The sequence below is a fragment of the Dromiciops gliroides genome, chromosome 1, assembly GCF_019393635.1.
Source record: "Dromiciops gliroides isolate mDroGli1 chromosome 1, mDroGli1.pri, whole genome shotgun sequence".
Classification (NCBI taxonomy): domain Eukaryota; kingdom Metazoa; phylum Chordata; class Mammalia; order Microbiotheria; family Microbiotheriidae; genus Dromiciops; species Dromiciops gliroides.
In genome coordinates, this window is record NC_057861.1 from 306,559,120 (window position 1) to 306,570,219 (window position 11,100).

General features: G+C 39.4%; 1 protein-coding gene across 2 annotated transcripts in view; it reads right to left on the minus strand.

Moving 5' to 3' along the window:
• WDR7 (WD repeat domain 7) overlaps positions 1 to 10,674 on the minus strand; it is a 454,202-nt gene extending 443,528 nt beyond the window's left edge. The window contains exon 1 of one of the 2 annotated variants that reach the window (XM_043964540.1): positions 10,469 to 10,674. The gene's annotated coding sequence lies outside the window, so the exon portion shown is untranslated. The remainder of the gene's footprint in view (positions 1 to 10,468) is intronic. The other variant, XM_043964532.1, reaches the window with a different exon arrangement.
• Positions 10,675 to 11,100: the final 426 nt, after the last annotated feature.

The window sequence follows — 11,100 nt, forward strand, 5'->3', positions numbered from 1 at the left end:
ACCATAGACCACAGTAAGTGCCAAGAGGACACACTTTAAATATTTAAGATTATATCATTTAAAAAAATTAAAGTATAACTTGCATGAACTGATGAGTGAGATGAGCAGAACCAGAAGAACATTGTACACAGTATCATCAACATGTGTGTTGATCAACTTTAATGGACTAGATTCTTCTCACCCAATGCAATGAAGTGTTCCAGGGGACTCATGATGGAAGGGGATCTCCAAATCCAGAAAAAAAAAAAAAAAGAACTGTGGAGTATGGATGCTGATTGAATCATACTATTTCTTTTGGTTTTGGTGCTGTTGTTTTTCTATTTTGAGGTTTTTCATCATTGCTCTGATTCTTCTCTTATAAACATGACTAATGCAGAAATATGTTTAATGTTATAATATATATTATACACACATATATACATGTGAGTGCATATGTATGTGTGTATGTATGTATATCTATATCTATATCTACAGATATAGATATAGATATAAAACCTATATCAGATTACCTGCTGTCTAGGGACAGGGGGGAGGGAGGGAGAAAAATCTGAAATGGAAGCTTGTATAAAAAATGTTGAGAACTATCTTTCCATGTAATGGAAAAAAATAAAAATTCTTTTATCAGAAAAAAAATGTAAGCTCTTGAGGACAAAAAAAATTAAAGTATAAAGGAAGGCAGTACTTAATAAAACCATAGCCAAAGGATGATTAAACTAAATTATGTATATAATGACCTTAAAAATAAAAGGAATTTCAATTACATAAAATTGAAACTCTTTTGCATAAACAAAATAAATACAGATAGAATAAGATGCATTTAATAGGGAAAAATCCTGGAGAGAAATTTCCCTGATAAAAATATATATCAAAACTACATTAGGAATTGTGATATAGCTATAGGAATAAAAAACATTCCCAAATAAATATTTAAGAATATGGAAAAGCAGTCCACAAAGAAGAAATTAAAACTATCAATAATCAATCAGTCAGTGAGCATTTATAAGTGTTTACTACATTCCAGGTATTGTACAGCAAAAAATAGTCCCTGACTTCAAGGAGCTTACATTTCTAGCCAGGAAACAACATATAAATAATAAGATACAGACAAGATACATATAGAGTGCGTAGAAAGGTAAAACCGAGAGGAAGTCTCTAGAAGCTGGGGGGAAGAGGAGGAGAAAGGAGCAAGAAAGTCAACTCTAAAAGGTAGGATTTTAGTTGAGTCTTGAAGGAAGCCAGGTACTCTTAAGAGTCAGAAAATTTTAAGCAAAAGGAATAGCCAGTACAAAGGTACTCTACAGTCTGGTGGAACAAGTTATAGGATATAAAAGTAACAAAATAATGATTTCCTATAAGAAATGATTATCCATTAACAACTATTAAGCCAGATTCTACACAAAACAACAGGGATCCAAATACAAGGAAAGAAGCTCAAAGTCCTGACTCAAAATGAGCTTACATTCTAATAAGGGAGACAATGAAGTCATATAAAAGTATATGCAGTGGCTTTTCGAGTGTAAAATGATTTGCTTTCTCAAGGAAGGGAGGTAAGAGGAAGGGATTTGGAACTCAAAATTTTTTTAATTATTGTTTAAAAAATTTTACTTGCAATTGGGAAACATTTTAACAAAATAAATAAAAATATTTTAAGTTTTAAAGTATGCATAGTAGGGCGGCTAGGTGGCACAGTGGATAGAGCACCGGCCCCGGAGATCAAGAGTACCTGAGTTCAATCGGCCTCACGACACTTAAACACTTATAGCTGTGTGGACCCTGGGCAAGTCACTTAACCCCAATTGCCTCACAAAAAACAAAAAAACAAAAATAAAGTATGCGTAGCATAAAAAGAAAGTTATATAAACGTGTGTATTACATTACATACACAAACATACATAGAAACTAAATAATGTAGTTTAGGAGAGAGTACTAAGGCTTAGGGTGGGAGGAGGAGGGAAATCAGGAAAGGCTTCAAAAGAAAAAAGAAAAAGAAAGATGGTACCTAATCCACATCTCAAATGAAGAAAGGAACTCTCCGGAAGTAAAGGTAAGGAGGGAATGCATTCCAAGCACACAGGGTGATCAGGTGCAAAACGCTGAGATAGGAAATGGAGTATAGTGAGTTTGGACTAGAGAGAAGGCCAATTTGGTGTAGTGTAAAATGAAGAAGGGGAAGACAAAAGGGATAGTTTTAGAGAACTCTGGGCAGACTTGCATGGAAACTGATACAGAGGAAACTGAGAACAATGGGAACAATGTATACAGTGACAACTCATTATACAGAAAAAAAACAACCTCTGAGAGAAACTTGATAATCACAGTTCTAGAGAACTAATGGTGAAACATGCTATTCAACTCCTGACACGGTAGTAGTTATGGTTTATTAAAATGCAGAATGAGACATATATTTACAAATGGGACCAATACAGGGATTTGTTTTACTTGACATGCATATTTGTTACAAGGGTTTTGTTTTGCTAAGGTTTTTTCCCCCCAAACAAGGAATGAAGAGAGGAAATGATAGAAAGAATGTCAGAAGGAGAAAAGGAAAGGGGAAAGGAGGAAGGGAGGAGAGAAAAAGGGAACAAGGGAGACAGGGAGGGAAGAGAGGAGGAGGGACGCAACAGGATCTTTAAGCATTTTTTTTTAAATGAAACAGAAGAGAGGGCAGAAGGAAAAAGACAAGAAAGACAACTTGGAAAGTTACACATTGAATTTATTATATATTTGAAAGTAACGAGCAAGCTGTGAATACTAGATTCAGTTTCATGTAAAATCTCTTTTCAACATTATATATGGAAATGTTAATTTTACATACCGTTATTTTCAAAGTAAACTTTCTAATTAAAATGTCTTTAAAAAAGTAACTGAGGCAGCTAGGTGACACAGTGGATAAAGCACGGGCCTTGGATTCAAGAGGACCTGAGTTCAAATCCAGCCCTCAGACACTAGATGCTACTAGCTGTGTGACCTGGGCAAGTCACTTAACCTCATTGCCCCACAAAAAAAAAAGAAAGAAAAGAAAAGAAAGAAAGTTATTGTAACTTTGAAAAGGCAGTTTAATGATGAGGGTGAAAAGACTGAAGGAGAGGAAGTGAAAGCACAAAGTATAGACAGATTTTTTTGAGGAAGTTGCAAAGAAAGGGATGAGAGTTGTAGAAAGATAGCTAGCAGAGAGGTAGGATTAAGTGAGGGGTTTTAAGGATAGGAGAAGACTTAGTAGTGTTTATAGGTAGCAAGGAGAGACTGAAAATTTCACTGTATGGATGATAGTGAGGGCAATTTGTTGGGGGGTGGGAGGAAGGAAGTGATGCAAACAAAGGTTCCTATAGAGGAAGAGCCTGGGTAAGAAAAAAGGTCAGTCATTATCAGAGACTGGAACAGAAAAAGAGACAGTGAAAGATGCTGTCAGATGAGATACATTGGGGGAGGAAGGGGGGACAAGACAACCAGTGAATTATCTCAGTTTTTTCTTTAAAGTATGAGGTGACATGCTAAACTGAGAGTGAGTGAGGGAGTGCTACGGGAGTCAGGAAGAGATCAGACTCTGGTTTGTAATAGATACTTATGTGATTAGAACAGAGAATCAATAAGGAAGGAGTAAAAGAACTAACAACAGAAGACTAGCTAAGATTAGATAATACAAAACTGTAGTGAATCCAATCAAGGAAAATGTGTAAGTTCCTAGCAGCTCCAATCAGCATCACACTAAATGGGAGTGAAGGAGGTATATAATGGAAATGATCCAGGATTAGAGTCTGATAAGGTACCAGGAGAAGGGGAAAAGCAGGGGAGGGGGGGGGGGGGGGGGGGGGGGGGGGGGGGTGAAGTAATTTCAGAATAAAATGATGGTATAATATTGGTTCACCAAGGAGTTGAGATTGGGAAGGAAGGAGAATATGGCAGTATAAGGGTGATGACCTTCGAAAAACAAAGGTATAAGGGATTGGAGATCATGGTAAGGATGAAGAACAGTACTAACAGTTGTACGGTATAAGAAAGATGGATGATAAAAAGATTATAATCAGGGTAAGGACTTTTGGAGTTCATGAATGTGAAATTGTAAACATTTGTGGGTCATGGCAAGATAAGAATATGACCATTTCTTATCTATATAGTTGAATATTCCAATCTTTAATAGAGAAATGCAAATTAAAATAACTGAAGTTTTCAACTCACATCCATCAGATTGCGAAAGATAACAGAAAATTAAAATGTAAATGTTGGAAGAAGTATAGGAAGACAGACATACTAATACAATGTTGGTAAACCTTTTATTTGGTATATCACCATTCTGAAAAACAATCTGGCATAATAACCTCAAAGTCACTAAACTGTACATACTTTCTGACCTCATGACAGCACAGGAGGCATATACACCAAGGAGTTCAAAGACAGAGGAAAAAGGTTCCAAAATTATAAAAAATATTTATAGCAATACTTTCAAAGAAGCAAAGAACTAGAAACCACGTGATGTCTGGGGAATGGCTGACCAAACTGTTCTGTGTGAATAATAGCACATTATTGTGCCAAAAAATGATGAAAAAAATTTTAAATTCAAAGGAAACTTTGTGTGGTTCATATGTAAACTAAGTGGAAGCCACAAAAGGACCATATTAATAAAAAGAAACATACCACTAAAAGCCTTCAGAACTATGATCAATGTATTATTCAATCAAAATTTCAATGTAATGGTGAAGTATACTTCCTAGCTTCTGGCACAGAGGTGGTTAAGTAGAGATTATAGAATCAAGCATATGTTTTTGGACTTGGTTAATGTGTTGTGTTATCTTGCTTGACTATACTGTACTTTTTTATAAGGTGTAATTATGTTGTGAAGCCAGGAGGCGCTGGAAGTGACAGTGGTTTTAAAAAACAAATCATTAAAACCTATTTCCTCCAGTGATGCTATAAGGCACTATCTTCCAAGAACTTCAGTTGCAGGTCACTCAAAGGACTAAGAAAGACACAGAGGCATAAAGTAGTCGCACTACTGAGAAGTACTAATGAAAAGCTGTGCAGGGAAAGTAGTTTAAAGGGTTTTATTAGTGAGGTATATGCACCAGAAAAGGAACAAGAATAGCACAGGAAGATCAGGTAGTCATTAGCACCAGTGGTATTAAAGGTATACAAAATTCATTATAGAAGCAGGCTGGTCACACAGTGGCTAGAGCACTGGGCCTGGAGTCAGGAAGACCTGAGTTCAAATATGGCTCAGATACTTATAGCTGTGTGACCTGTCACTTAACCTGCTTGCCTCAGTTCCTCAACTGTAAAATGCAGATAATAACAACTTACCTTGAAGGGTTTTATAAAAATTAAATGAGATAAAATTGTAAAAGTGCTTATTAGCACAGTGCCTGACACATAGTAGGTGCTATATCAATGTTACTCCCTTCCCTTTCAAGTGATCTAGAAGATCCACAACAAGTAGATGGATCCTCTGCAAAAAAAAAAAAAAAATATGCCTTGGAGGGAGCTAGGTGGCACAGTGGATAAAGCACTGGCCCTGGATTCGGAAGTACCTGAGTCAAATCCGCCTCAGACGCTTGACCCTTACTAGCTGTGTGACCCTGGGCAAAGTCACTTAACCCCACTGCCCTGCAAAAAAAAAAAAAGGCCCTACCATGTTAGATGGAAGTACAAGCATAACCTCATTAAACATCGTTCATTGGCTTGGTAATTAACTATATTTTAAAATGTTATCAGTAGGGGGCAGCTAGGTGGCACAGCATGGGGAGAAGGCATAGCACAGAGACGTAGCTTTGAGATACCTATCTCCTCAAGCAGGAGACAGGCAGATACTTTTATAGAGGTCGATGAGGTGATCATCTGACTATGGAAAGTTCCCCTATTGGGGGAGGACTATCGCCCACTAGTGATGGCTGGGGGGAAAGTTGGGTGAGGGGAGGCTCTAGATCTCTCAAACCATCTCACGCTCCCTCAAGCCACAAAGGCAGTAGCCACAACCAATCCCATCTCCGAGGGGTGGGGGAGAGTGGCCTTTGGTTTAGTTTCTCAAGGAGATTTTTTGATGTACCCAGATGTACGCTAGCCCTATAACAGTTAATATCCTTCCTGAAATGAATCCAGAACTGAACCAAATATCCTGTGTACTGTTCTTGACCAGTGCAGCAGAAAGGAGAAGAAAACCTATTTCTATTAATGCATCCTACGATTACAGTAACATTAACTTTTAGCAGCCACATAAAACTGCTGATTACTGAGCTTCAGTGAGCTGCCAACACATCTAAGTGTTTGTATTTCATTTGCCATTACCATAATATCTCCTCATTCATAAAACAAACAAGGGATCAATATGATCACAAAACAAAATCTAATTACATAAAATTTTAAAGCTTTTACACAAATTAAAACCAATAACCTGGGGAAAGATGAAAACATGATGCTGACGAAAAAACCTTATATCACATTTCTGAAAAGTCCGATATCTAAAATATATAAGGAAATAATGTGTGTATATATATATATATATATATTATATATAAGAACAGGAAGCCATTCCCAATAGTTAAAGTGAATATTCAAAGGAAAGAACAAGCAATTTTCAAAACAAACAAAAGAACAAAAGAACAGAAAAGAAAAGAAGAGAAGAGAAAGAAATGTAAGTCATCAAGAAACTAAAGGAAAGCATAAGAAATGGACAGGACCTGGACTGTTATTCATTGGTACTGGAAATTCCCAAGTAAGGAAAACTCCCTCTTACCAATGCAGGTAATACCCATGGTCTACATCTTACACAGTTTTTAAGAGTTGACTAGAGGGGCAGCTAGGTGGCGCAGCAGATAGAGCACCGGCCCCTGGATTCAGGAGTATCTGAGTTCAAATCTGGCCTCAGACACTTGACACTTATAGCTGTGTGACCCTGGGCAGTCACTTAACCCCCATTGCCAGCAAAAAAAAACACAAAAAAACAATAAGTTATGGCAGATGACCTGATTGAGGCCTCTTAAACCATCTAGAGCATGTTGGTTCTATCTGGTTTAAAGTGATTTTGTGGTCAGATTTACTCTATCATTTTCCAACTCACAGGAGACTTCTTATGTCTCTATGTGGTATGAATCCTAATGAAAACAGCTCAGGGAACTGTTAAATGAAGAACAAGATAGCTACTGGCACAATCTACCACGCTGCTGACCGTGATGGGCACTAGTCATCCACAAACTGTGAACAAAAACAGAAATATTCTAACAAGTTTGAAGGGAGTAGGAATTAGAATGGCTGAATGAAGATAAACTGGTAATCAGCAAGGAAAACTCATGCTACTTCAGGCAGTTTGCTAGCTTGTAAGACCTCCACAAAGTAAACTCTCAGTACTTCACAATTCTTTCCTACATAGAATTGATCAGTGTCCCATGACTTACTTACAGGCACACTAACCAAGCAAAACTCTTTATTGCATAACATGTGTGGAAAATGTCAAATTAGAAATAACTCACATTTACATAGCACCTTTAAAGTTTCGAGGAATTTTATTAACAACTATGTGATAAATACTGCAAGTATCAGTCTCATTTTAAAAGTAAGAAAATGGATGGCTCAGAGAGATTAGTACAAGTGCTCTGACTCTAAATCAGTGTTCCTGACACTACATGATAATGTCTCATAATGCTATCTGTCCTATAAAGATCAAATGAGAGGCTGGACTAAAAAGAGCTTTAAGAGTACAAATATGGGGGCGGCTAGGCGGCGCAGTGGATAAAGCACCGGCCCTGGATTCAGGAGTACCTGCGTTCAAATCGACCTCAGACACTTGACATTACCAGCTGTGTGACCCTGGGCAAGTCACTTAACCCCAATTGCCCTGCAAAAAACAAAACAAAACCAAAAACAAAAACAAAAAAAGAGTACAAATATGAGGGACTAACTACAGTTTGGGCAACATTAACTCCATGCCCTAAATAATTAACCAACTTTAACAAAAGTATAACATGCGGGATAAGGAAACCAGTAATAAATATAATCATAAATAATTCTGAAGTTCTAGGTATAATGTACATGGAAAAAAATTTTCCCACACTCTATATATAGACCTATCTTACCTATATTCAGAATTTATAATGGTTTAAGATGATGCAAGGTACAACCTCTTTCTTCCTTAGATTGGCTTATAATCACTCCACAATCTTTTAAAATCCATCTCTGTTAAATCTGTGTCCATTGGAGGCAGCTAGGTGGCTCAGTGGATAAAGCACCAACCCTGGATTCAGGAAGACCTGAGTTCAAATTCAGCCTAGACACTTGGACACTTACTAGCTGTGTGACCCTGGGCAAGTCATTTAACCCTCACTGCCCCACAAAAACACACTCACCCCCCCAAAAAAAAAACCCACAAAAAAACAAATCTGTATCCATGGTATATGTCTGAAGTATAGTTTATCCACATAGCATGTTGGCATGAAGAGGAAATTCATTTTGGAATAAGATCTAGGTTCAAATCTTCATTAAGCTTACTACCTTGTGACAAAAAGAAAGTCACTTAACTCTTGTAGGTCTCAATCTCTTCATACATAAAGCAAGGTGGTACGTATTAAATGATCTTACAGGTAATCCTATGCTTCCTACAACCACCTATCACAATAAATTTAAAAAAGGAAATTGAAAGAAATTAGTCTCTCTGTATCCCTGAATACTAGGTATGTTAAACAAGTATAGTGTTATTATACAAGCAAAGGACAGCTTCTTTGAATGTTTTCAATCCAAAAGCAAGCATTCATAAAAACTTAAGTTAAGCTGTCAACAAACAACAATAATTTTGCTCCTAGTTCTTTTTCAATGTGTTATGCATTACAACTTTTATAAATAAATGAACATAGTGAAGTGAACTTTACACAATAAGGAATACTGTAAAATTTGATTTAGAGAAGAATTATGTGGCAATAAGTATCTTCTCAGGACAGTCTTTTTTCTTTTTTTTTTCAATTTGCTGAATCTAAAAGACTTCACTTTGGATATTTTAGCAAATATTCAGTTTCTAATGATGAATGCATTATATATATATACATATACATATACTTCAATGGACTACTTAAAATTTTACTTCTATATTCACATTGTGACTGAATAGCTTATGAAAATGGTGAAAAAACTATGTAAAATTTTTTTCAAGAATTTGGTAGATTTCTCACAATGAATATAGTGACTGCAGTCCTAAGTTCACAATATAATTTAAATAGATAAATTCTGGATCCATGAATCGTAACAAATGTTACATAGAAGAGCAGTGACTGTCACTGTCACTGAATAAACCCAAATTCAACAGTCAAAGGATCACAGATTTACAGCTGGAAAGGACCTGAGAGGTCATCAGTAAAACCCCTTCATTTTAGAGATGAGGAACCTGAGGCACAGAGAAGTTAAGTAGCTCCAAGTCCACTCTTTTCCTCCTATTCTATCACGTCCCCAAACCATGGGTGTGCAATTATTCTACCACAGACAGCTTCCCTCTGTGAAGGACTGTAGGGGCAGGCCAGCGAGCTGCACCTTTGACTATTGCACAGCAAGTGATAGAAATAAATCATAAGGGGGCAGCTAAGTGGTGCAGTGGATAAAGCACTGGCCCTGGATTCAGGAAGACCTGAGTTCAAATTCAGCCTCAGACACTTGACACTTACTAGCTGTGTGACCCTGGGCAAGTCACTTAACCCTCATTGCCCAGCAAAGGAAGGAAGGAAGGAAGGAAGGAAGGAAGGAAGGAAGGAAGGAAGGAAGGAGAGAGAAATCATAAGGTAAAAATTCAAAGTTAAAAAAACAAAGGTGACTCTGGTCCCAAAATAAAAAAACAAAGGTGACTCTGGTCCCAAAATAAAAACTTCACAAACCTTAAGTCTATCAGCAAATGAGTCAGATGTCACCCAGTCCTATGGCTATAAGGCAAGACTGATGAACATCTCAAATAGGAAAAATGTGGAAAACATCTTAAACTTGGCAGAGGACTATCTCAAATTTTCCAGCCTTAGGTGAGGCCAAACCACCAACAGGCTTTTAAAACCTATACCCCAAGACAAGGCCAGCACTGCTCAAAGGCACCATCCAACTTGCCCACTTAGGACGTTTTACCACCCACCACTCCCCAACACAACAGCAGCTCAACACCTGGAATCCGAAAACCACTGCAAGGAAAACACTGCAATGTCTAGTCCCCAGAAACAAACGTGACACTCGCCCAGAAAGAAAGCCACGCGACCCCCCGGAAAGACTCGATCATGTTCTCTGAACCGAAGTCCCCGGGATGCATGGCACAGTGCTTTGGCTAGCGGCCTCAAACCACCTGGAAAAAGCCGCATAGGGGGGGAGGGGGAAAGAGAGCACGCCGGGTAGCAGTGACAGCTGGCAGGCCGCTCCCCAGATGGAGAACGGTCTTCTGACCTCTGAACTCTGACCCACCCGGGTCAGCAGAGCCATCCATCCCCCAGGCTGCGCCAAGAAACACCCCCGAAGACTCCTTTACCTTCCTAAGTCTCAGCTCACGTCGCGGGGTCGGCCCGACCCCCGCCGCCAATCCCCGGGAATGAGAGCAGCAGGAGGACACCGAGGCGGAAAGATGCGCAGGCGGGGCCGGAGGGCTCCGGCTCCTGCTCCGCCGAAGTCCTCGGGCGCCCGCCGGGTAGAAGCCGGCTGGTGGCGTGGCGGCCGCCTCTTCTTCGCCGCGCAGTATATCAGCTGACAGCGGCCCAACCGCGTGACTTTCACCGCCGACTGTCGCAAAAACGGGGTAAAAAAATACCACAGGTTCCCCACGCCCAGAGGACACTCGTCCCGGACATGATCTACGGCCTGCGGGACCCAGCCGGGTTGCCATAGAAATGGAGCGAAGAGGACTTTCTTCCTCCCCTTAACCCCCGCCCCCTCCTCTTTCGGGTGTCTCTCTCGCTCCGGCTTCCCCTCCCTCCTTCGTGTCTCTCAAGCGGCAAGACTCTGGGCAGATGAGGCTGCCGCTGCCATCTTTGTTATGGGAAGTAAGCTCTAGGTCCTTAGCTGGATTCCCGAAGACAGTGAAAGCGGAAGAGGCGGGCCTGAGGCTGAATGGGAGGCGGGCCCTCGGGCGGGGCTTCCGCTGCTGGAGAGAGTGAATGTAGTGGC